This window comes from Grammomys surdaster, unplaced genomic scaffold (genome assembly GCF_004785775.1).
Source record: "Grammomys surdaster isolate TR1022 unplaced genomic scaffold, NIH_TR_1.0 100, whole genome shotgun sequence".
In the NCBI taxonomy this organism is placed as follows: Eukaryota; Metazoa; Chordata; class Mammalia; order Rodentia; family Muridae; genus Grammomys; species Grammomys surdaster.
Genome location: NW_021604579.1, coordinates 14,847,818 through 14,875,628, shown reverse-complemented (window position 1 = coordinate 14,875,628; position 27,811 = coordinate 14,847,818). Strand labels below are relative to the sequence as shown.

General features: G+C 42.5%; 1 protein-coding gene and 1 pseudogene across 1 annotated transcript in view; both read left to right on the top strand.

The window, feature by feature from the left end:
- LOC114637584 overlaps positions 1 to 14,635 on the top strand; it is a 75,959-nt pseudogene extending 61,324 nt beyond the window's left edge.
- The window catches only part of Dab1 (DAB adaptor protein 1), a 1,070,329-nt gene that overhangs the window by 288,614 nt on the left and 753,904 nt on the right, over positions 1 to 27,811 (top strand). The window contains exon 2 of the mRNA XM_028787239.1: positions 24,179 to 24,338. The gene's annotated coding sequence lies outside the window, so the exon portion shown is untranslated. The remainder of the gene's footprint in view (positions 1 to 24,178; positions 24,339 to 27,811) is intronic.

Sequence of the window (27,811 nt, the reverse complement as noted above, 5' to 3'; positions counted from 1 at the left end):
GCAGTGCAAACTAAGCTCCCCATGCTTGCAGAGATAAAGAGCACTTTATCCACAGAGCCATCTCTCCAGCCTGGGAATTTGCATTTTAAGAATGCAAATTCTTAAACACAGGGGAATTCTTTGAGAAGAACTGGGATGACATGGTCAGGGAACAAGAACTTGCCAGCATGAAGAAGGCAGTACACAGGGAGATATGTGCACCGGTATGTAAGTTCAGCTGTAAGTGACAGAACCCAGAACAGGAGTGCCAACTCAGACAGGTTTCTTTGTAACTCTTGTAAAAATCTGAGCTAAAATGGATGTTGAGAAATAAGTGGTTAGAGGCTCAGCATAGTCCTAAGTAGTCTGTAAAGGTGAATTTTCCAAGCTTGCCCTTTAATAAAGCTTTTTTGACATTTTGAGGTGCCACTTTATGGTTAGCTGACACAATCACTTCACAGAAGTGAGCATACACTACCTGCTAAGAGATGGGGACATGGAGATGAGGGAGCTACCAGTCACCCTTGGGAGGCCCTTGGGGGAGGGTTGCTGATCCCTACTGGTGACTTTTCAGGCAATAAAAGCATCAGGTGCCCAGCAAGGATCAGGAATGAATCCTTGGTGAAGCAGGGTGGAGAGGAGCCCAAGGCCCAGGCTTTCTTTCAGGACACTTAATTGGAGCAACAGAAAGCTTGATAGCAGAGAAAGTACATAGCACACTGAACAACAAGGAGGAATGAGCATTCTGGGAGCAACACTAGAAACTGTGGGCAGAGGGCAAAACTCTGTTGATAAGAGCATCCACCTAGTATACAAGGGATGGCAGAGCTAGGAAGCCACAGTTTGCAAGCTGATCAAACCTACTATACTAACTGATCAGGCAAGAATTATCAGCAGATGCTTAAAGCACTGTGAGAAGCTGGGAAGAGAATATTCACAGGGTCTCAGATATAGTCTCAAATAACGCTGATTTCTAATTACTGAATTAGAAATGGCTGAACAAGGAAAGGCAACCTTACAATGTGGAAGTCTGTCAGACATCGGCTGATAATGTAATATCCCTGATGACATGGTTGAATGGAATCATACAACTCAAGTTGAGGTTCAGTCTGCAAAACAACTCAAATCTACTAGTCAAAAATGACAGTACAGTGGTTGCAAGACTGAGAACCAGGTTCACACCACAGGATGACAGAAATGACAGCTAAACACCGTTCATTGCTGGGTTGAATCCTATCTGGAAAAGAGGCATACACATCACAGAATTAGAACAGTTAAGGACACCTGAATGTGGACTTTGCACTGGATAATAGTTCTCTGGTATACTGAATGGAATCATGGTATAATAGCTAGCCAAGAAAATGTTCTTATTCTTAGAATTGACATGCTAAAGAATATGTAAGTAACGATGGTGTAGCCAACTGAATCTCAAGTGGATTCAGGGGAGCAGCAGAGAGAAGAGATGAGATGTGTGTGGCCACCATTACCAGCTGGTGAAGCTAGGCAAGGGACACACAGGTATAATTCCAGCTTTTCTGTTTATTTCCTTTTCTATGGAATCATGAGGATGTTTTACCTTTTCAGAAGCTGATTTTCTGAAGACCAAGTGAGTCCAGAGGACCCAGTGGATTCCCAAACTCACATGACTTGGGTTTTAGGTAAAGGAGACCCATTGCTTATACATCAGAGAAGGGGGTGGGGTTGATCTTGGCAGAGGAGATGGCAGAATAGCACAGATTCAGCCTCTGGGGGAAAATTTGCATCTGTTTCCCTGATGGAGAGTCTGCACTCACTGCCACACCAGAAGCATAAATTCTAAACTCCCAAGAGGGTCTGGGAAGGAGCAGGGGGGACTGGGGTGGGGTGGTGCTGGAATTTTTTTGGCAAGGGTAAGGGCTGTTATTACTGTGGGGAAGTGAGGTAGAGAAATGGTGGAATTATAATTATGAAGACTTGAGAAGAGTGGGTTTCAAAGAACATTTTTAGTCACAGATGGTTGAAGAGAAATGCAGAGAATGGGCCCCAGCACCTCATCTTCCTATCTGATTGCAGGGAGGGGGAGCTTGCTAATGAACACATTGATTTCCCAGCTCCTTAGAACAATAGCAAATGCTTTTTGCAGTTATTAATTGGAATCCCACAGCAGGTGTGGGGGAGGGAAGGCACTGCTGATTTAGAGTTTTTCTTTAGGGATTAGGTGAATAGAAAGAGCAAGGGAGAAGGTCACAGTAAGCAAGGGTGCTGGGAAGACTTGACACCCTACTCCTAGCCTGGCTTACAGACAGATTAACCTTTCTCTTCAGACCCTTACTTCCTCACTTACAAAAATTAGAATAACAGTTCTCTCTGCGAATAACAAAAGAATGAAATGAGATAGTTAATATATGGGAAATTCATTCTATGCTTTTGAGCAATAGACCATTTTTATTCAAGGAAAAAAAATTTAAGAAACATTTTTTATTCTATTTTTAAAAATATTTTTATTGAATATTTTATTTACATTTCAGATGTTATCCCATTTCCCAATTCCCCACCCACCCAGAAACCCTCAATCCCATCCACCTCCTCCTGCTTCTATGAGGATGTGCCTCCACCCACCCATCCACTCCCACCTCCCCATCCTTGAATTCCCCCACACTGAGACATCTAGCCTTCACATGACCAAGGACCTCCTCTCCTACCTGTGCCCAACAAGGCCATCCTCCCCTACATAACAGCTGAAGCCATGGGTCCCTCCTTATATGCTCCCAGGTTGGTGGTTTAGACCCTGGGAGCTCTGGTTTGTTGGTATTGTTGCTCTTCCCGTGGGGCCGCAAACCCTTTCAGCTCCTCAGTCTTCTCTTTAACTCTTCCATTGGGAACCCCATGATCACTTCTGTGGTTAGCTGTGAGCATCTGCCTCTGTATATGTCAGACTCTGGCAGACCTCTAAGGAGACAGCTATATCAGGCTCCTGTCAGCATGCACTTCCTGGCATCCACATGAACATCTATCTTTGGTGACTGCGCATGGGATGGATACCCAGGTGGAACAGTCTCTTGACGGCCCCTACTTCAGTTTCTGTCCCACACTTTGTCTCCATATTTGGTCCCATGAGTATTTTGTTGCTCCTAAGAAGGACCGAAGCACCTACACTTTGATCTTTCTTCTTCATGAGATTTGTGTGGTCTGTGAGTTGTATCTTGGGTATTTCAAGCTTCTGGGCTAATACCCACTTATCAGTGATAAGTTATCTCACTCAGGATATTTTCTAGTTCTGTCCATTTTCCTAAGAATTTCATGAATACGTTATTTTTAATAACTGAGTAATACCCCATTGTGAAAATGTACCATATTTTCTGTATCCATTCCTCTCTTGAAGGACATCTGGGTTCTTTCCAGTTACTGGCTATTATAAATAAGGCTGCTATAAACAGAGTGGAACATATGTCCTTGTTATATGTTGGAGCATTTTCTGGGTATATGCCCAGGAGTGGTATAGCTGGATCCTCAGGTAATGCTTTGTCCAATTTTCTGAGGAACCACCAGACTGATTTCCAGAGTGGTTGTATCAGCTTTCAATCCCACCAACAATGGAGGAGTGTTCCTCTTTCTCCACTTCCTCGACAGTATCTACCATCACCTGAGTTTTTGATGTTAGCCATTCTCACTGATGTGAGGTGGAATCTCAGGGTTGTTTTGATTTACATTTCCCTGATGACTAAGGATGTTGAACATTTCTTTAGGTGCTTCTCAGCCATTCAAGTTTCCTCAGTTGAGAATTCTTTGTTTAGCTCTGTACTCTATTTTTAATAGGGTTATTTGATTCTCTGGAGTCTAACTTCTTAAGTTCTTTGTATATATTGGATATTAGCCCTCTATCAGATGTAGGATTGGTAAAGATCTTTTTCCAATCTGTTGGTTGCTGTTTTGTTCTATTGACAGTGTTCTTTGCCTTACAGAAGCTTTGCAATTTTATGAGGTCTCATTTGTGAAGCTCCTACTATGTGCTGGGAGTAAACAATCTTTCAATGACAGGAAAACACAGTTCTTGCCTCCTTAGAACTGGGCATGGGCATCAACAACACAGGATTAAATGCTCTGATGAGGGCTGGAGAGATGCTTAGCGGTTAATGCATTTGCTGTGAAGGCAAGAGGACCTGAGTTCAGATCCACAGAACTCATAGAAACCTGTGCAGCAGTACACATCTGTAAAGCTGGAGACGGGGAGGGGCTGGATTTCAGGGGCTTGCTGCTCAGCTGGTCTAGCTTATACTGTAAGCAAGAGTCAATGAGAGACCATGTCTCAGAAATGAGAGTGTAGAGCAATCGAGGAAGAAATCCGATGTCAATCTCTGCATTTGCACACATGAACATGCGCACAATGCACATGTGTACACATGCACAAATTTATTTTAAGTCTGAAAAATCTGGAAAACAGAACTCTGATGGGAACTGGCTGTTATTGAAAACATAGAACAAGATTAACCTGGGACATCAGGAAGGGCCACTGGAAGGAAGGAGTATTATCAAGGAAACCCATCAAAGCAATAACACTTCCGGTCCCTTCCTCCAGATATCTGCAGATTGAACCTGATTGGTCAGATGGGCAGAGAGGTCTGGCGACTTGTGAAGGATGGGTTGAGTTTTCTTTCCTCATGGTACACTGGCAAGCCTGTGTCCTGTGAACAACCCTTAGAGCTTCACTAAAGCCAGAGCGCAGCTTGAGCTGGTTCAGCTATGAAGGCTCCTGAAGCTCTGTTGGGCAAGCTCCATAGAAACTACCCAGTATCCTAGAGCAGGTTTCCTCATTCTCAGGGAAGCTGAAAGTCCAATAATACGGCTTATGTTTTCCTGATTCCGACAGGTAGTTTCAGCCTCTTCCTAATATGTGAACAGCAGGATGCTGATCTTATTCCTGGATCCATCTGGCATCCCTCAATGTGTCCATTTCTCCCAGCCATTCATGCTTCTCCATGGGAGGTTGTCTGTCCAACAAGCCCAGTGGCTGCCATAAGAACTCTGCTATGAATGTGTGTCCCATTTCACTGGCAGCATTTGTCCCCAGTCCTAGTTCAACATCCTTGGAATAGGACTTTTCCAAGCTGGTAGACCAATATTGAGCATAAAATAGGCAGAAAGACTGGGAGATTGCATTCAGTTCACAGTGGCCTGTGTTTTCCCTGGAGTCAAGAAGAGAAAAGCTTTGGGCTAGGTTTGAGAAATTCAGAGCAAATACTCACCAGTTTAGAGGAGCAAGTTCATGAGACAAATGCATTGTGCAAGGGTTAAAATAAGGGGACAGTGATACAAGGCTAAATGCTGTGGCTCACGCCCGTGATCCCAGTGCTCGGGAGGCAGAGAAAGAAAGAATGCCAACTGTAAGAGGCCAACCTGGGCTACATTGTTCCAAGTCTGTCTGGCATACAGCATGAGACCCTGTCTCCAGAAACTAACAACAATGACAAAAAATAAAGTAACATAAAAATAAAGGGAAACACAAACATTCAGCCTTGAGTTCTGGGATTGTGCCCCTCCATTCCTTTTGCTCCTCTGTGCTTCACTCCTTGGGTGGCCTTATGCAAGCCTGAGATTCAGAGCATTTCAGGGACTCCATGCAGTCTGTCCTCCCCATGTGGCAGTGGAGGTGTCATCTGTGAAATCTGAGGTAGGAAATCTGAGTCCGGGATGGGGTGAATCCTGTAACACCTGTGATGTCTTCAACTGGGTTGCCATTATCTGGTCACTAATTCTGTTATCAGTCCATATAGTGAATATTATACTTCTTTGTGTTCTTGAGAGATAGATTCTAGAAGGGTACACAATAAGGCAATTTTCCGAAGGCCTCTAACTCTAACAATGGATTAGATCACTCGATTCATTTTTGTCCCCAGAATCCAAAGCAGTTTCCCTGCTGTTGGTTTAGAACACAAACTTCACACATAGGTGAAACTGGGAAACCACTCCTGTTTCATGAGAATCTTTAAAATCACATATTCTCTATTTAATACTTCACAAAGGAAGAAAGGCATAAGATTCACACATTTGTGATGAAACTGCTGATGCCTGAATATCTCCCAGAAGCAGAGAGAGCTGAATAAAAAGCAGTTGAAATTTCCACATGTGAAAGAATACGTCTGTTGGTCACATGGATGAATAACACCATGGAGAAGATCCTGTCCAGTTGTTGTGGAGTTTGTTTGTTTGCCTGTTTGTTCTGCTTTGTTTTTAAGCCGTATTCTTATTTCTTGGCTCTGGAACAAATTGATACCTATTTTCCATGCACCCACCGCAATACTTTCTTATCCCTAAATGGCAAGGAAAAGTTGTGAGACTTTGAATTCCTACCTTGTTAAAGTATACACACACACACACACACACACACACTCAAACACACATACACAGAGACAGAGAGACAGAGAGAGAGAGAGAGAGAGACAGAGACAGAGACAGAGACAGAGACAGAGAGAGACAGAGAGAGACAAAGACAGAGACAGAGACAGAGAGAGACAAAGACAGAGACAGGGACAGAGACAGAGACAGAGGTCCTAGAATATCAAAAGGTCAACCGATTCTACATTGTAGACATTGTCAGCAGTGAGGAGACTCTGGTCTATTGTCACTTTCAGTAGCCTAGGTAAGACATTCCCCTAACTTTTAGGGACATCAACTTAGCCCAAGGCATTCCCCTAAGTTTTAGGGACATCAGAATTCTGTTTGTGGCTTTCATGTAGAAAATAAATGTCAGGATTAGCCAATATGAAACAGAGATAGGATTTCATTAAATGTACGTTAGTGTAGATTTTTAAGCATGGAAGTTAACAAGAGCACTCAGAAAAGAAACACCCAAGTGGGGGTAGAAGCTGCTTAAGAGAGAGCAAGCATTAGCTACATATACCATTCTGGCCCTCAGTTACATCTCAGAAGGTTGCTAAGAAATATCTTTTTTCCTTTTCTCTCTCATTTGATGAGTGAGATGCTAAGATGGCTCTGCAGTTGGTTGGAATTATAATCTGATAAGGCCAACCTGGGACTCACAGGATTACGCACAGGGTTTAAGGCATGGCCTTTCACTGTAAATGCAGTTCCTGGTGAAATTCCAGGAAAACTTGAGGTTTACAGCTGGGTGGGGAAAAGGCCTTAAGCAGTTGCAGAAATTTTTGCTTCTCTGCTGATGAGAGGCATCCAATGGACTCCTGGCTGCTTCCCCTTCCTGTATCCAATAACGTCCCTTACCTCATCCCATGTCAAACTCATTCCATCCTAGAACACATGGGAATACCCCAGCCATAGGAGGGAGTGAGCTCATTCAGCCTAAGCCTTGGAAAAGCTCCATAATCTGTAGAGTCCTTTCCCTAGATATGTAATATGGGATTGCATTGTTGGAGAAGGATTCTGGAGGCAGAGTTACAGTGATCCAGTGGTGAGGTCATGACCTGCTGAGTTCCCTCCTTAGCCCCTTCCCTTATTTTTTCTTCAACACATTTCTTTCTGCAGGATCTGTTCTCTGGTTATCATACAGGGGGAGGACTTGTGGCGGAGGGGGTGGCTCTGTCTGCCTGCACCTTACAGTTCATTCTGCTTTTGCTCTTTCTCAAAGGAACTGGATGTGAAGGCCAACTACCTCAGCATAAAGTGTGCTTTTGCTGTATCCCTTGTCAAGCCACCTTGCCAGCTGGGCCTCAGTTTCCCCACCTGTAACTTGGAGTGATTGGAGTACTATCTCAGTCTCCAAGCCCCGTCTCTCTGCCCTATCTCTAGCATCCTCATCTGGAGAGGAGGCTGCCACATCCACTGGTCCGTGCTGGCCAGGAAGTGTAGGGATCCAGTCACGAAGAAGCTGAAGTGCCCTGAAAAGGGCTTAGGTCAGGACAGCCAACCTTGAAGTGGGGGGGGGGGGGAATTTTGTCTTTAAGGCATGAAGCAGCCTCTAATCTAGTGACTCCAGAAGATGCGATAGATAATTGGCCAGACCCTCTGTTGCTAAACTAAAAAAATTTGTGAAATCAATTGAGAAAAAAATCAATAGCAGACTTTCCACACACACAATGAAAAGACAAGATTGCCACACAATTAAGAGCCGGGCTCAGTTTTCTACACTCTGCCTGTCTTGTTCTCCTGTTTCTAGGCCACAGTTGTTCGTCAGAAATAATTAAACATTTTCCCATGGGCAACAATTACTTGCTTAAAATATTATGAGTAAGGAGAATACATTTATAATTACCTAACCTTTCTGAAGGTGAAAATATATATTATCCTTTTCTGTTCCATCAAAGGAGTGTCTGGTTCCTCTCTCTCTCTCTCTCTCTCTCTCTCTCTCTCTCTCTCTCTCTCTCCCCCCCCCACCCCCCAGATCTACGCTCTCTTATCACCCTGTGCTGTCTCCTGACTGCACTAATTGCCAGAAGGTGGAACAGCATTTTCAAGACACCATATTTTGGCTTTCATTTTTGGGAACTTTTAGGAAATCAAAATGATGATTTCTCTTTCATTTTTTTCCACACCATTAAACCATCTGCCTGTAGTTATTAGGTATCTATGGATGGCCCCAGTGCTTTGTTACAATGGGAGTGATGATGGCTCTTTCTTCTTTGGAATCCAGAGCCTGGGACGGACATGTGTTCAATAGATTCTACATTCCCTCTTAAACTCTCCACAGGGAAAACAGCAAAGTAATAATAATAATAATAATAATAATAATAATAATAATAAATATTCAGCAACAATGGCATATAATAGGGAACTCTTACAGAAACAGGCACTTCTTTAATGATTTTATCTGTATCTATTAATTATACATAGTGGTGGGTTTCATTATGGAATTTCACTCACATTCATAACATTTAGTTTATATACCTCTCTCATACCCTGTACCTGCTCTTGTCCCCTCCTGCCGTTGCTAACCTCCCTCGTCCTCTCAATTAGCTCCATGTCTGCTTCCTGACTTTTTTAAAGGCAGGCATTCTAATGATGTACGTATACTATCTCATTCAGTACAACTGTGAAAATTTGCAGGTGATAGGACTGAGGCCCAGAAATGTTAACAATCTTGCTGAGGATCACACAGCTAATGACTAGTGGAGCTTACATGTGGTCTAGAGGTGATCTCTTTAGTCAGTGTAACCTTCTAGTTGGATGTCTCCCTCAGATTTCTCTGTCAAGTCATTTCTGTTCAATGTTTACTGGCCAAAAAAAAAAAAATATTTTACTTGAATTACTTATCAAAGAGGTGGCTGCTATCACCCTTTTATATTAAGCCTTTGTGCTCCCCAACTTTTTCGGTCTTCTTTTCCCTTACTGTTTACAATTATTGTTTAATTTATTAAATTTATTTAATAAATTAATTAATTAATTTATTTTTATTTATTTGAGAATTTTATACCTAGAGACACAGAAATATGATCATCTCTCTTCCTTGGTTCTTTCCTTCAGTCTACCTCCTCCTTCTCCTGAGTCCATTCCAACTTCATGTGGATGTTGATGTTTTCGTTTCTCCGCCTCCTAATCCTTCTCTACCTCTTCCTTCTTCTAATATAACATAAAATTTCAAATTAGTCCTACCCCATGTGCTCAACTATGTTCACAGCAACTTTATTCATAATAGAAGTGGAAAATGACTTACATGTCCTTCAACCAAAAAATGGCTAAAGGGAATGAGGTACATTTACACAATGGAGTATTACTCAGCTGGTAAAAACAATAACACCATGAAATTTGCAGGCAAATGGATGGAGCTAGATTAAAAATTAATCATTCTGAGTGAGGTAACCCAGATCCAGAAAAACGAACATAGTATCTACTCACTTATAAGCAGATATTAGCTGTAAAGTAAAAGCCAATCATGTTACAGTTCAGAGGGGCTAAGGAACAAGGAGGGCTCACGGCAAGGCTGGGCGGACATGAAGCTCCCTGGGAAAGGAAAATAGGATAGATGTCATGGGTGGGAGGGATGGGTAGGAAGGATGGGAACAGGGGAATCAGGTAGGGGAAGAATGGAGGGGGAGAGGACTGGGTGAGCTGACTGGAATTGGGGGGGGTCTATCTTGGGGATGTGCTAGAAACCCAGTGTAATGGAAAACTCCCAGGAATCTATGAGAGTGACCTTGTCTGAGACCCCTAGTAGTAGAAGTCTGAAATGATCTGAAATGGCCATCTCCTGTAGCCAGACAAGACTTCCAGTGAAGGGATTGGGACACCAACCCAGCCATATAACCTTTAACTTACAATTTGTCCTGCCTACAAGATGTTCTGGGTAAAGGTGTGTAGACATTGTGGGAGTCACCAACCTATGATTAGTCCAGCTTTAAACCCACACCATGAGAAGGAGCCAGAGGCTGGATAGCCCAGAGACCTAGGACAGGTCTACTTATATGTACACAAACATAGGGCCATCTACTGGAGCATGAGCAACATATCAATGACCATACTCCAAATGAAGACTGATTCCCAGCAGCCATCAACTGCCAACAGCTCTTTAGGAATCGTGGCACAGGGTCTTGTATTGTTGATGTAACTTTAGAATGCAATAGCGACATGTTGATCAGTATGAGCCTCTGCACTGACTGCGGCCCATTGTAAAAAGAAACCTCTCTGACCAAGGCTTTGAGTATAATCACAAATATTTAGAAAGCAACTTCACAACAGATCATTTAATAGCAGGTTCTACTCTGTGATCGTTGTCCTCTCTTTCAATGGGCTTTTCACCGAGTTTTCAGTACCAGGTATGAAATTACTTCCCGTAGAATAGGCCTTAAAGTCCAAATAAAAAGTAGTTTGTTACTTCCAAATAGATATGGCACTATTGTACCAATGGACACAGTTTACCTGGCATGTTGTTATTGAAGCATACAGGATCCAGTGCTGGGTAAGACCATTGATAACTTTGCTCCCCCAACAGATTGCATAGCACTTTCTAGCACTATGGAACATAGCCAATAGGGAGGAAGCTTCCCAGTTACTTTAAGCTTGATTTCTCTATGTCCTACGTTTGGCCTTAATGAGTTTCCATCTACCAATATGTTATAATAGTAGCAGCTTCTCTTTGCTTCCTGAGTGTATGGCTGGGACACACACTGACGTAGGGCCTTGCCCCTGTCTCCCAGCATGCAGAAGAATGATGCCTGGTAGGCATCTCACCTTTGTTTACCAAGGAAGATGCAGATGCATGAAAAGGTTAAGAGGTAAGGACACACAGTGAGTCCTCTGGAAGCAGGGATTTCAGGGCAGTCTGTATCCTGTTTAACCTGTTTTAACCCACAGCTTGTGCTAGGTACTGACCTTAGGATGCTAATGGGAAAGATGTCTCAGAGGCCCTACTTTTTGCTAGATATCAGCCTGGCTGACTCACATACTAGGTTTCAGGACCAGTAACAAGTAGAGTTTTAAAAAAAATGCTACTTTCTGAAGTGTTTTTCCTCTTATTTTAGAAAAACAGACTTGGCTAATTATTTTGAGTTTTGGTACTCTTCAGTAGACTCAAAAATTAGGTAAAATCTTGTTAAAATTATAGTTTTTTTTAAATAGTGTGTGCCAGCCAAGCATTTACATAATCCATTGGTTTCTGTGTGACTTTGATTCATTGCTACATTGCTATGAGCTCATCCTCTGTGATGCCAAAATATTATACACTGTATAGTATTCTATGCTGGGAATCATGCTAAAGATGCATTGCGGTACAGTGTCTCCTCAACCTGGTGTCCCTTCTTATTTTGCAATTTATTGGGATACAAATACTCAAATGAAGGGCACATTCTGTAGCCAGTCGGCCTTTTGTGCCTAGGTTCTGACACTAACTAGCTGTGTAACCTTGAACTGGCTTCTTCTATCCGTCTATGATACTGGGCTGATGGGAACATCAAGGGTCTCTGTGTGGATGAAGGAGTACATGTGGATCATATTTGAAATAACTGGATCTGGCACACTGGCACCTGCAAGTGTGAGCTCTTGTTACTGGTAGCCAGCCTTAGACCTGTCACTTGAAGAACACTTTTTTTTAAAAAATGAAAGAAAAACAGCTCCTCATTATCTCCCTCCACCCGTACTTTCAAAGGGCCACTGTATGTTTCATATTTTCTTCTTGTAATGACACCCCGCACTTCTGGTGAAGGTGAGAACGCAGCAAGCCTCTGTGTGAACATTTAGAGCAGGCAGGAAGTCTGCATTGCAGCACACTCTGCAATTAGCAGCACACTCTGCAATTAGCTGCACTGGCTGGCATGTATGTTACCCTTAAGTCCTGTACTGCAGTCCTGTTCTTTGATCAGAGTATACAGTTTGACTGATGCAGCCGATAAACTCCTTTCCCTCCCTTTCCTACCCTATAAGGCCTTGGTGCCATTCCAGTTTGTATAGGCATCCTACCCCTGATGATCCTTTAATTTTTGCTGTTTCTCTTTTGAGCCTTTCTCCACAGGGCAGCCATAGGAATATTTTTGCAGATCAGATATTACACTTCTGCTTAGACATTCCTAGAGTCTTCCTGTTGCAGGAAGAATCCAGACCTAGACTACCTTATGGACGGCTGGTCCTATGTGCACAGAGGTCCTGGGTCTATGTCAATGTATAATCAGTTCCTTTGTCTGCAATATCCTTTGCATGCCATTTGCTATCCTGTGGTCTCAACATGAGCTAGAGTTCCCTAAGAGAGGCCTGCTTTGATTACTCTGCATGAAACAGTATACTGCTATCTCATTACCACAATGCCAATATTCCAGAACCAAATGCCCTCTTTGCCAGAATATGGTCCTGTTCTAAATTCCATTTGCTTATTTACACAAGTCCTCTGTTTATCCTGGAAAGGATGACACTTTCTCTGAGCTGTTAATCACTGGCTATGCTCTTTATTTTTTTCATTCCTTGGGATGGAAAAAAAGTCAGGATAAGAAGTCTCTTCAGCTGGGCTGGAGAAATGGCCTGGAGAATCCCAGCACCCATGTCAGCAAGCTCACAACTGCCTTGAATTTCAGCTCAAGGAATGTACCTATAGTTTCAGCAACTTGGAAATATGTGCGCAAGTGTATCTGGGATGTGTGTCAACAGACAGGATCCTAGTATTGAGGAAATTACCAACTAGTGAGATGTGACTAGCAAGTACATAGTCTTCCCAAAGCATAACTTGGGTGCAGTTAAGGGAAAATACACATCACAGGATGCTCTGGAGAGACACTATCTATTGAGAGAAGCATGGAGGTAAAATTGATGCTGGTAGGGATGACTTAGTGCCTCTACTAGTTACCCGCAATGTGGTCTGGGTAAGTTACTTACTCCCCTGGACTTCAGATCACTAGGAGTGGCTTATTTTTGAGATCTCTGCTGATTGGGTGGGTTACTATATGAAAGCACTTAGAGCAGAGCCTGAGTCATATTAAGGACTATGCAATTACTGTTATAATTATCAACTGACTGCACAAAGAGGCATCAGATGTACCTTTTCTACTGTAGTGCATGATGAACAAGGGATGGGTACTCAAGAAGGTTTCCAGTGCCTTCCTGGTGTTCCCCAGTTTAGAGCTTGGTCACTCTCTGACAGCTAAAGAATTGCTTCTGTATCCCTGAGTTTCTTAATCAGTACCCAGCATCTTATCAAGATCTCCTTGTAATTATACTGTACAAAGTTTTTTTAAATCATAGTGTAGCATCTCTGCTCTTTCCTGTTCCAGAGACAGGCACATCTTCTAGTGCAGTGCCAGCATTGCTTCATAGACATTATAGAGAAGGTAGAAGTAACAGATTTGGCCATATTGGGTGCCTGATTACCAGGGATGCCTTCTGCTCTGAATCTGGCAAAGTGGAGATTGTTGTCATCAATGACCCCTTCATTGACCTCAATTACATGGTCTACATGTTCCAGTATGGCTCTACCTATGACAAGTTTAATGGCACAGGCAAGGCTGAGAATGGGAAGCTTGTCATCAATGGGAAGCCCATCACCATCTTCTAGGAGTGAGATCCTGCTAACATCAAATGGGGTGATGTTGGTACTGAATACGTTGTGGAGTCTATTGGCATTACCACCATGAAGAAGGCTGGAGCCCACTTAAAGTGTGGGGCCAAAAGAGTCACACAGCGTGGTGTGAACCACAAGAAGTATGACAACTCATTCAAGATTATCAGCAATGCATCCTGCACCAACAACTGCTTAGGCCCCTAGCCAAGGTCTTCCATGACAACTATGGCATCATGGAAGGACTCATGACCACAGTCCTTGCCATGACTGCCACTCAGAAGACAGTGGATAGGCCCTCTGGAAAGCTGTGGCGTGATGGCCATGGGGCTGTCTAGAACATCATCCCTACATCCACTGGTGCTGCCAAGGCTGTGGGCAAGGTCATCCCAGAGCTAAACAGGAAGCTCACTGGCATGGCCTTCCGTGTTCCTACCCCCAATGTATCCATTGTGGATCTGACATGCTGCCTGAAAAAAACCTGCCAATTATTATGACATCAAGAAGGTGGTGAAACAGGCATTTGAGGGCTCACTAAAGGGCATCCTGGGCTACATTGAGGATTAGGTTGTCTCCTGCGACTTCACCAGTAACTCCAACTCCTCCACCTTTGATGATGGGGCTGCCATTGATCTCAATGACAAATTTGTAAAGCTCATTTCCTGGTATGACAATGAATATGGCTACAGCCACAGGGTGGTGGACACCCTGGCATACATGTCCTTCAAGGAGTAAGAATTGCTGGACCACCCACCCCAGCAAGAACACTGAGAGCAAGAGAGAGGTCCTTGGTTGCTGAAGAGTCCCTGTCCCAACTTGGCCTCCAACACTGAACAGCTCCCTCATGGTTCCATCTCAGATCCTCATAATAATGGGGGAAATTATAGAGCCCTACTCTCTTGAATACCATCAATAAAGTTCACTGAAACCCCCACCCCCCAAAATTGTGGTGTAGCTTGGTGGTTCTGAGGCCTGGCTGACCCCAAGAGGGAGATAACATTATTTTTTGAAGCACATAGTGATAAGATATTTCTGTGCTTGGCCCTGTAGCTTTGAAGCAAGAAGGGATGGGAGCATATGTCCCCACCAGAGCATGGGATAGGGACTGAATGTCATTTGCCTAAAGAATCAGGAAAGTTCTTCAGCCACGTGTACTGGAGAAAATTTAGCATGGTGGCTGTGGGGAGATCTGAGAAAGAAGAATACGAGTGGCGAAGGGGGTGTTCTCAAATGTCCTCTCAGGGGAACTGTCCTAGAGGTAAAGGAAAGTGGGAGGAGCCAGGTGAGGGTTATGGGAAAGTAACTCAGGTGATCAGGACTGGGCATGGGGGAGGGAGAAGCCAGAGAATTCAGTGTGATTTAGGCTTGGAACTTAAAGCTATTTATTCTTCATAACCCATCCTGAGGGTGTGTCATGGCTGACTTTCCCGAGTCTGCATAGTGCAAAAACTTGTCTTGTTCTCCAAGCAGAAATCTCTTCTTCCATACAACTAAGACTTCAGCATGCACTTGAAACGATTGGCTGCTACAGAGTCTGTAGACAAGATGTCCTATAGGTTCCCTGGCAAGGACTGGTTTTTGTCTTTCTTATCTAAAGCAACCTGTTGAATTGCAAAGTCCTCAGTTCCCCAGACCTTTCACAAAAGAGTCATTTGGCACAGCAGTTTTTAGCCCATCTTTTATGTGCAGGAAGTTTTTATTCCGAATATAATTCTACTTTTATTTTAATGTATTAGTCTAACACCCTTTTAAAGGCAACAGGGTCCCTTTAAAAACTAGTTATACATGATATTTTAATACATCAAACAGAATAATGACAGTTGCCTTTGCTTATAGAGAAAGACCTGAGTTTCAGGTACTTCTTTCTTCACTTATCTCTAATTTCATTACTCTACAAATCCCTTAGAGCATATTAAATGATCTTGAAACCATTGTTTTAAAACAAACATACTCTTTGCATCACTGACGTTTTAATAGAACAATCAAATGTATCTTTTTAATGACACGGGCATTTTATCAGACTCATTGTTGTCATATGATTGAGTTGGTGTAGGTAATTTGCTTTGACAAGGGCAGGGATCTAATTAAAGTAAGCGAAGCCCTGGCTTTATTAGCATGTGCAGATTGGCTGGCTTAGTGTGCTGGTGATAGGCCAAGTTTTAGCCAGGCGCTAGTATGACTTTTCTGGGACATTCTTTCTAGATATCTATTGATTCAACCTTTTTCTGCTAATGGTTATCCATGTTTGCTCTCGCTATAGATGCTGCATTCTTATAGCAAATGTGATAATTTGGGCAGTTCTAACTCCTTACACATCTTGAGCCTTCATAGTAGGTCTCTTATTGGCAATGCTTGAATCAGATGTCCAAGTTTGGTTTCTGTTGCTGTGGTAAAACACCCTGACCAGAAGTAATTTGGGGAGGAACGGGTATATTTCACCTTTGAGCTGTAGCCTGTCATGAAGGAGAGCCTGGGCAGGAATGTGAGGCAGGAACCTGGAGGCAGAAACTGAAGCAGAGACTATGGAGAAATGCTGTTTCCAGGCATGCTCTCCACAGCTTGCTCAACCTGCTTTCTTTCACCATCAGGGACCATCTGCCCAAGGGTAGCACAGCCCCTCCATGGGGTTGGCCCTCCCACATCAATCATCAATCAAGATGCTCTATTGACTTGCCTATAGGCAATCTGATGGAGTCAATTTCTCAGTTGAGGTTCCCCTTCCCACATAACTCAAGCTTGTGTCAAGTTGACAAAAACTAGCCAGGACATGTGTCAACCCCTAAAGCTAGTGGACATTCAAAAGTCATTGTGATTGATAGTTCCTCCAGAATCCTTCTGGAAATGCCAGGTGAGACAGTGCTCTGATTACAAAAAGATGTTGGCGAGAATAAAGCAGCAGATGTCCACTACAGTGCTATAGTTTCCTTTAAAAAGTACTTTTTACTAGGCAGCCCAGTTAGGGGAAAGGCATCTGAAGGTAGGCAAGGAATTCAGACTGCCCATTCTCCTGCTTTAGGAATCCCACGTGAAGACCCAACTGCACAACTGTTACACATGTGCAGAGGGCCTACATCTGTCCCATGCATGCTATCCGGTTGGTGGTTCAGTCTCTATGGGCCCCTACAGGCCTAGGTTAGCTGATTCTGGAGGTTTTCTTGTGGTATCCTTAGCCCCTCTGGCTCCTTCAAACCTTCCTCCCACTCCTCAAGAGAATTCTTTAAACTCTACTTAATGTTTGGCTGTGGGTCTCTGTATCAGTTTTGATAAGTTTTTGAGTGAAGTCTCTCTGATGACAGTTATGCTAGGCTCCTATCTGCAGGTGTAACAGAATATCGTTAAGAGTGTCAGAGTGTGCTCCCTTCTATGTCATGGATCTCAAGATAAACCAGCCATTGGTTGGCCCTTCCCTCATTCTTCTCCATCTTTTACTCCACACATCTTGTGGGAAAAAAATGAAAAGTGGGTCTAAGGTTTTCTGGCTGGATTGGTACCCCAATTCCTCCATTGAAAGTCTTACCTGGTTACAAGAGATGAGCCATCTCTCCCATTGCTAAGAGTCTTAGCTAGGGTGGTCTTCATAGATTCCTGGGATTTTCCATTGTCCTAGATTTCTAGCTCATCCCAGAGATGGCCACCCCCAAATCCAAACATTTCTCCCAGTACTCTCTCCCTCCATTATCCCTCATCTCATTCCTCCTCCTCCCATCCCCACCTCCTCTAGTACCTAATCCTTTCCCTTCATCACCTTGATGTCTAGTTTAATCTATTCCTCCTTCTCAGAGGGCATCAAGTGCCAACCCCCTCTAACCTGGATCTTGTTGTTACTTAGCTTCTTTGGGTCTGGCTTGTAACATTGCTATCATGTACAATGGATGTGCCTAGTCTTATCGAAACTGGATATGCCATGGGTTGTTGATATACCATGGAAGTCCTCTTCTTTTTGGAGAAGAAGGGGAGGAGGAGGAAAGGGAAGGTGAGAGGGTGGGACTGAGAGGAGAGGAGGGAGGGGAAGCTAAAATCAGGTTGTAAAGTAAATGATAACTTAATTATTTACAAAAAATACTTTTCACATTGACACTGTATGTGGAACATTGTTGCAAATATCAAAGATGAAAACACAGAATAACAATAACATCTAGGATTGGGTGTGTGTGTGTGTGCCTGGCATTTTACATAATCTGACGAGATGGACCAGGCAGAATTCATCAAGAGTCTAAAAGAAATTGACTGAACAAAGGTATGACTTATTTGGAGGTGACATATAATAAGGTTTCCATGATGGAGGGAAAAGGAGCTTTTTAGGTAGAAAAAAAATGAAACGTGGAAAGCCTTGGAGTTAAATACTGAGATGGGGTTTCAGAGGTCAAAGCCCATTCCAAAGACCTGGTAACTATAGGAGCTCCTTCCTCAGTTTATCTACACTTCTTCCTAAGAGCCACTGCCTTCCTAAATGCCTGTAAAGTCTGCAGAGGTGACGTGTACAGCATGAGTTCTGTTAAGTCTCAGCTGTCCTGGGAGCTGACCTGCTCTGCTCTATTTCCATAACTCAAGCTATATCTGCAAGACCCTCCAGAGAACTCTGTCTTGTAACTTCAAGATCTCCTAACACACACTCCTGTCGTACATTTGACCTCTTTTTTTCTTTCTGACCACAACCCTATTCTTCCTGTTCTCAGCTCTTCTTCCCCCATTCTGTTTCTCTGAGTGATCCACCCATACCTTTCACCCTTCTTATGAGGAAGGCCATTCCCTTTAAAGACCATCAGCCAATCCATACATCCCTCTACTCTATAATTTTGTCTTCAACCCAAGCTATTATGTGACAGTTGGGGAGTTTGTAGTATATGTTCTCCATCCAGGCTCTCTGGAATATACCAGGTTGGGCTTACAGCAAGTTGTAAAGCCTCCCAAAGAAACATTAACATGCGGTCAACTTGAGACCAAACTCTTCAGTGGCTGTGCAGGCTCAGGGCACTCCTGGGCTTTGGGCCCTCCTCTTAGAAGCTTGTCTGTGGCTGTCCTGGCTAAAGGTGTGACCTGCTTTGCATACTGCAGAGGCAGAAGTCTAGTCCCTTGATAATCACCAAGACTCTGCTGTGCTCAGGGTTAATGGCATATTCCCAGGCTTGTTAGACTGTTGTCTTGTTCTCAAAAATTATGTTTTAGCCTTCTGGACATCTAATTTTGCAAATCAGTGTCGGGTACAGAAAGGATCCTGTCACTTGAGCAGCACATTCAGTAATTTTAAAGGTCAAAGCCCCACATGGAAATGAGCTTTCAGCTATTGAAGTACATTGATTTAAACACACATAACAGAAAATGTGTACTTATGGCACAGGGCTATTTATGCATATATAAATTAGCCCATTAGATGTACTGATAACCAATATCTCAAGCACTACTCACTGATCACCAGGGCAGCACGGTAGAAAAACACTGATAAGTGCAGAAACAGGCTTCATTTTAAGGACATTGCAATAATAGCTCTCAATTATAGAGTGTCTACTTATGACAGGCATTCAGCTGCTCAGTAGTTTACCTCAAATTCACATGACAATCTTGCACAGTAAGAAGCTCCAGCTCAGCAAAGGAAGGGAACACATCCAGGACAGTAGAGGGAAGAGAGCAACATGCTTATGGCAGGCCATGGGAGTTCAAATGCCCTCAACAGTACCCCTTGCCACAGAGGGAGATGTACAGAGAGAGAGAGCATGCTATGTGGGGAAGGCTGCCAGGAGCAGGTTGCCCACAAAGAGGTGGAGAATCGACCCATATAAAGGAGAATTCTTTTCTTTCCGAAGAACATGCTGATTTCAGAAGAGCTAATGATAGCTGGGGTTAATTATATTTTTGGTACATATTCATTCCAATTAATTTCCTTACCTTGTATGATCTGATTGGATTATATTATATAGGAAAGAATGATCTTTTGTGAACTTTCCTTATATGTCATCATCACTATAGATTTTCAGCCACTCTCCTCAAAGGTTACAAAGTACACTTTCTTGCTTTGTTTCTCTTCACTCAGCCAAGCAATGTATCTCTGAACTGTTTGGTATCTGGAAGCAAAACTGACCGGAACTGGTAGAATGTCTGTCTTGATAAATCGGGAACAAAAAGGCCAAAACTAATGGCTTCCACAATGGAAGGTGCCCTGGGAAATAAAAGATAGAACAGAGGGACTGTGGGCTTGTTTACTATGATTCTGTGTATCCATCTGATGGGAAGTATAAATAGGTTTCTTTCCACAAAGGACCCGGGGAGCAGTGAATGGGGGAATAATTGAGTTGTCTTGGTATGTTTGTGAATGTGCATTTTTATCTGATGGTAAATATGCCGTTGGCCTTTGAGTCAGTCACCCACCATAAAATTTCCTCAGCCTCTTCTGCACCAAGATAACGTGCCCATCCCCCTACCAAGAAAACATTTCAAATTAGCATTAATCATCCAGTGTCTTGGTTTGGGCCCTACGGTGAAAGCCACCTACTGCAGCTGAATGCCATTCAGCAGGCAAGAAGTGATTTGCAGTATAATTTAAATGAAGAGTTGGTTTCCTTTCCCATTTAGAACACACCAGTATGGAAAACCGATTGTCAGACACTCTGGTGATGTGCATCAACTTGGCTATTCACTCAGAAAATGAAGTTTCCTGAGACACGGGTACATTTAATTTATTTTTCTTTTCCCTGTGAAGTTAACTTCAGCTTGTTAAATACAATGACTATGCAAGCCACAGAAAAACCAACACTATTAATTTTAATGCCTATAATGTAATGGAAGGAGATTATATTCATTTGGAATCTTTTTCCTTTTAATAGAATGTTTACTTGCCCCGCTCCTTATGAGTTAATTATTACTTTCTCTCCATAACGCTCTACTTTTATCAGAGCAGCCAAACAGTGTGTCTGTTAATGTCCTGAGTTTAAGAATGGGTAGTGAATCTAGCATTTCTAAATGGTTTATTGCTAAAGCCCCGGAAGCTTGGCAGCATGATGTGTAACTGTGTGGCTGACTGGAACCCAACACAGCTGGTCCTGTGCAGAGCCCCCACATCCACTCCTATAAAGCATCTCCCTTTGGTACCGTTTCTTTCTTATGCTTTGATTGTCAGCTTGAATGACTTTTCTGTGAATTATCTAGTTGTAAGTTATGATTCGGTGGCTTTCTCTCTTTGCTCATTCTCTTATCTATTTCTAGCGAATTGGCTTACTCAGTTAATAGACGTTTAGTGACACGTCAGAGCTGTATTAGAGATTGATGACTTAAACAAGTCTCCATTTTTAGGGGACTTGCCGTGGAGTAAGAATTGCAACAAAAGCTATAGCCTGGGAACCATGGGACATGAGTGCAAGGAAATTGAGTATTAAAAATAATGCCAGGTGTGGTAGTGCACACCTCTACCTCCAGTCGTTGAGAGCAGAAACAAGCAGATTTCAATGAGTTTGAGGACAACTTGATCTATATATTGAGTTTCCGACCATGGCTATACAGTAAGACTCTGTTGCCAAAGCAACACACACACACACACACACACACACACACACACACACAAATTAAAAGAAAATCAGAAGATAATGGAGGACACAGTGGAAGCAAGGCTCTCTGGAAAGGGAGCTTCCAAGTATGGGTCTCTTGGGGCTAGATCTTGAACCCTAGGCCTTGGCTTCATGTTGTTTATTGCGGAAAGATGGTAACAATATGAGAAGGCACTTCAGGCAGAAGCTCTAACATGTGTAAGCTGAGATAAAAAGATGTCAGAAACTTTGACCGTCTGTTGACATCTCAGCAAAGTCGTTCACAGCTGAAAATGCATGGAGCTTACCCACTTGCAGAGCATCAAGACTTGGCAGTTCAGTGCCCTGTAGATTACAGATTGTTCTCCTCCTCATCCCATAGTTGACTGGGACCTGCAGCTTACTGCTACTACCTAGCATGAAAAAGAATATTAGAGCATATTTGTCAGTTAAAGAACATAGAAAATTTCAAAAAAAAATCTGGCTTCTACTCTACGTGCATCACTCTAATCAATCATTAAATCAGAACATCCCAAGTGGGACCATTATGCCTGTATCTTTAAACAGCTATAAAGATAAGGGCTGATACTCTCCAAGCTTCCTATCAGTCAGCCACTGTTTTAGAGTTTCCTATTTGTAATCTGAGCCTTCTGATGACACTTGGAAGTAGGTATCAAAAGCATCACTATTCACAAAGGAAACACATGCCAAATTTGGAACTTGCCATATAGTAGAGGCAATGGACTCAGTATCAATGGAGATACAAGTTCTTTGACTCCAAAGCCTATAGCTTCTGTCCTTGAAAGCCTTCAGTCCAAACACACAGATAAGATGTGCAATGAGTGGCAGTCGTGCATGCCCGTGCCAACAAATGACAAGAGCACACACAATGTGAGGAAAGGTTTAAGTGAGATGCAAAGTATGGGATGTATTGAGAATGGTGCCTGCTACATAGATAAGCATGTGTTAACTGCTGTAATTGTGATGATTAACTTTGGAATAGAGTTAGAGTCCAGTGGCTCTAGGGAATTCAGAGATAGAGGAGTGTATATCTGAGGTCAATGGCCAAGAAACCCTACAGAGTTGGTGGCAGTTGATGTAGACTTGAATGGCTTTGGGGAAGAATCCGTATAGAGAAGATTTGGAGGGACAAAGTGATTGCTGCAGCAAAAAGAACACGATGCAGAAATGTAAGCTGGCTTGAGGATTCCATTAAGTTTAATAAAAGCAAATAGACCAATTTGATTGAAGTGGGGCATCTGAATGGGAAGGAATGAGATCAAGCAGAGAGGCAGGAGCTGTTTACAGATCATGATACCCATTGACAGGCACTATTCACATTTAGTCCTCATAAAGCACTTCCTGAGGTTGTAAATTCGCTTTTTCATTGACACAATGAGTTTCAGAGAAGTTGGGCAGCTTTTCTAAAGTCACCAAGTTGAAGGACGGTAGATTGTGGGCTGGGAACTGCAGCTATGTTCTTTTGGTTCACACCGTACTTTTGGTTTCATAGCTCATCTTTCAACTATATTGTCAGTATTTATTGAATCATTTTTGTTCTGATGAAAGATGTAGAGAAAAGTTAAGAAAAATGTGTTGATGTGTTGATGTGTTCTTCATCGGGGTTTTGCTTTCAGTCCCTGTAGCCCAATATTTTGAAAATCTAGTTAATAGCTTCTGTGTTCTTTCATCAAGATGGAAAGAAATGGCTCCCCAGTTTGAGTTCTTGTGTTTTCCCTCCTCTCCTGCTTTTCTATCCATATGTACCTATAATAGCACACATCATCAACAACACACCATCACTTAGAGTAAGAACTGACAATTAGGAGACAAGGCTGTGAATGAGAACGTCAGGTGTTAGGGCTAGAATCTTTACTCTACCCTTAACAGTTGTGGTCACAAACATATGTTCTAAGTTATCTTTGTTTCTATCTTTTTATCTGTGTAAAAATAATAATAACCCTAACCAGTAGTTTGTAATGGCTGCAATCTGCACTTAAAATGCTGTATCATTCATAAAATATTAACATCTGTATTGTCATTACTGTGGCTTCTCTCTCCTATCTTTCCATAAAAGAGATTCTGATCTGCCCTCTTTGATTATATGGACAAGTTCTTTCCTATTTGTTGAAGAGTATACAATTAAACCTTTGCAGATGGTCATTTGGCAACATTCACCAAGATTTACAACATACATTTTAAAATATAGTTTATTATTAATCATTCTACATGTGTATTTTAGTGTATGTATATGAGGGCAGGTAGCCACAGAATTCAGAAGAGGGTATTGAATGCCCTGGATCTGGAGTTGCATGTCATTGTGGGGCCCTAAATCAGTGCTGGAAACCAAACCTAGGTCTTCTGCAAGAGCTTTAGCACTCTTAACAGATGAGTTGTCTCTCCAGTCCTAAATAGATGTGTTCTTTACCTTTGCTTCAACCTCAGTGCATTAGTGTCATAGATAGATTCTTAAAGTAAAATTTGTACAATGTATAGCCTTGGGGGTTGGCTTATGTGTGTATGACTCAGTCTAAAATCTTGAAAAAGAGATTGAAGAACATTTGAAGTTTCATGGGTTTTCCATATAGTTCAGCCCTTTGCATAAGCTCAGGGCTTAGCACCCCATATACACTTCCACTTTAAGCAACAGGCCTCCTCCCCAACCACTTAGTCCCAACTCCATTGCTGTGACCAAGTCAATGCCGGTCCATTTTTCTCCTTCTGTACTCCGCTCTCAAAACTGACATGGCTTCTTTTCCTGCAGCTGCTCCCTGCCCTTTCTCCATGATTCCTGACTCGTGGGCCTGGCAATCTCAGAAGAGCTTCACTGAATTCCTTTCCGGCCAGAACCTGGGGACTCGCTTCCCCCAGCATCACCCCTGTGCATCCTGGACACACTGAGTGAACCAATTTTTAGGACACTTGTGAGTACAGTCCTTGATTCTTTTATAAAACTATTTCAAATCACCCCTCAGCCTGTTACTCTCTAATTTCATTTCTCTCTCTTCTCTCCCTTTCTGGAGCTCACTGTTGGCCCCAGAGTTAACACCTCGGGAGCCTCATGCATTTAATCACTAGCTGTTGACTGTGTGGTAGGCGGCAGCTCTGAGAACCACAAGGCGCATGCCTTTGTTCTCCTGTGTGGTTCCTTTCAGGTTACTTGTCTCTCACTTAGATTGGAAAGTAAATGGATTAGAATAAAACCAATTTGAGGGGAAAAGGAAAATGTTCACAGGAACAGAAATACAAAGTCCTACTATCGTGGCTGCCTAAGATCTATAGACCTCACCAAGGAATTTAAAAAGTAATGTTTCTTATCATAAGTGACAGAAATATGCTGCTTTCTGCATCAGTAGATATGAAGATTAAAGGGTCTGACCGTATTAAACAGTTTTGCACAGCACCAGGCACTTTGGGCAGTGCTGTCGGCCTTATTACCCTTCTTCGTGTGGCTATTTCAGGCCCAATTTAAGAATACAATGCAGCCTGGCTTTGCAAATTGACATCCTTTAATTTAAACTGTCTTGTGGGAGAATTAAGAAATTATGGAACAATTATTCCTCCTCAGTTGAGAGCTGGATGACATCCGGAGATTCTTGTACATTAGCCATTTGAATTGATTAAGTCACGTAATTGAATTACACCTTTGCCCCCATAATATCTCGTGGCAGATATGTTGGTGTTTTGTGTTGGGAAAATGCTCTCATAAAAATAGAACAGGGGCTGGGATTGCAGATTGACCTGGGCCTCAAAGAAAAGCTCAGAGCAGATAGGATTGCGAAGAGGTTTGTGGTGGTGGTGGTGGTGGATCGAAAAAGCCAGCAATTTGTCTGACATCAAGGTAGAAATTCACAGATAGAAACTGTAGCATGGTATAAAATGTATCCTTCCCCATCATTCTTTTAGTGCTGTACAATTCATTCTGAAAGCTTTGGCTAACATTACCAAGGAACAGAATCCTGGATTTAGGGCACCTTTCCTTTGTCCTCCATAGCTCCCATACACATGCCTTCATCAAAGACACCTACCTACCAGGAAGTAGGCAAGTCCCTTTTCCTAGGTTATAAAGTCAAGCTGGAAGCCATTTTTAGCGCATCTGTGAGTAAAGACACACAGTATTTACTGCAGGAGGTTTGATCTTGATGCTCTGAAATAACTTCTTTTCTATCATAGTATGGAGAGAGGTAGGCTATGTTAGCCAATTTTGAAAGCACCACACTTAAATAGGAGTGTTTGCATCATCTGCATCTTTAAAAGATTGTATTTGTTAAACCCAATATATTTATTTATTTTTTTCAGAGAGTTGTATTCATTAAACACAATTCTCCAAGTAATGGATACTGATTATACGCAAAAGCTAGGCAGATGCTAATGGAGAAAAAATAGTCAAAATTTATTTCCATTCTTTAGAGGTCTCTGATAAAAGTAGAGTGGAACTACCCAGATCTGAAAGTAGAAGGTGGACTATTAGGGATTAGAAAGCATGCTGGGAAGGAAACGAGAGGACAAGGGTAGGTAGAGATGATGGCTACATGTCACATGTGTGTTTGGGAGTATCATGACGATTTCTATACATTTGTGTAATTAGTATGTGCTAATAATAATAGGAAGAAAACCAAGCTGAAAACAGTTAAATCATGAATTTACTATTTTTAAAATTGAGCCCTGGAGAGGAGTATCCAGGTAGAGAGCACTGTTGACAGACATGCAGGGAAGAGGCTGTGGCCTTTCCATTTCCTCCCTCTCTGAAGTCTGTGCTGCCCTGGCTGGCCCTGCCCCCTCACCCTTTCCCACAAACATCCATTTGGAACCCAGCGGAGAAGAAACCTCTTAGATTCCCATCCAGTGTTCAAGCTGGACATGTGCCTTTCATTGGAAAACTCCTGTGAAGGAGAAAGGTTTAAAGCACGGCTCCCTGCACCCCTCCCCCATACCGACACCCAGCCTGCTACCACACGGCACAGCATTCTGAAGCCTCGGATTCTTTGTCTATTCTGTGTGGCAGGAGAATCGCTCACTCTTTTTAAAAGCCCTTTACCTTTTCTTTGCTTTTATCAAAGAACACTCTCAGAGCTTTAAAACCCAACCACAGCTATCCTCCTGAATATTTCTGTGTGGAAGGGATTAATCAAGTCTGTCAAACGCTGAGCGGTAAAATCTTTAATATTTCTAAAAGGTTTAAAGCCTGCATATTTATCGCATGCATCATTGAGAATAATCTTTCTTTTTATATAAAAAAAAATTAAATGCTCATGGTGAAATCCTGTGGTGATGAGCACAGTGGGCGAGAGGCTCATGCAGAACCCTGTTGTGATACTGGTATGGAGACTTCGGTTGAGCCATTCTCTGACATTACCGGGCTAGGAGCACCCATCTACGCCCACGTGTGCTTATGCTAAAGTTTATGCTGGAATTGGAGCCTTTGGGTGTTCAAGAGAAAAGGAGAAAGGATGAGCATGCAGCAGACATTTCTGCTGAGTGCTTGCTACATGGGAGGAACTGTGTCTGCCTGTCTTGAGGGGTTCTGACATTTTAATTTTTGCTACACTTTTTTTGTCCCAGACATTATTTATAGATGAGAATACCAAGATCCCAAGAGGGAAGCCATTTTCTCAAGCTCACATAAATATCCATTGACGAACCTGGAACTTGGCCCTGTACTTGTCTAATTCTTTCATTCTACGTGTATAGTAAGTGCTTAGTGCAGGAAGCTGTCCATTTGTCTTGGTTAGGGTTCCTATTGCTGTGCTAAAACTCCATGGCCATAGCAACTTGAGGAAGAAAGGGTTTATTTCATTTTACAGCTTATAGTCCACTGTCTAGGGAAGTTAGAGCAGGAATTCAAGGCAGGAACCTAGAGGCAGGAACTGGAAGCACAGACCATAGAAGAATGCTGCTTATTAACACATTCTCGATGGTTTGCTCAGCCTGTTTCTTACACCACCCAGGACCACCAGCCTGGGAGTAGTATCTCTCACAGTGAGCTAGGTTCTCCCATATCAAGGCTCAATTTAGAACATGCTCCACAGGCTTGCCCACAGGCTAATCTGGTGGGGGAATTTCTCAGTCTAGTCTTGTTCTTCTCAGATAGTTGACTCTAGCTTATATCAAGTCCACCTAATACTAGCCAGCACATCCTCACACGCTGTCAAAGGTGATTAGGACTGAAATGTCTGAGGATTTTTAAGGATTCATCATTATTTTATAGACTGTATAGCTAGCAGGACATGATTCTGAAAATCTAAGATGCTTTGCTTAATCCAATAGAGAATTTCTTAGACTAGAAATGCACTCATGTGAATATGTCAGACTTGTACTTTTTATTTAGAAATTGCATTTCTATATAGTCTAATGTCATGTACTTGATCTTCTGGAGAAGTAATATTAGCTCTACTGA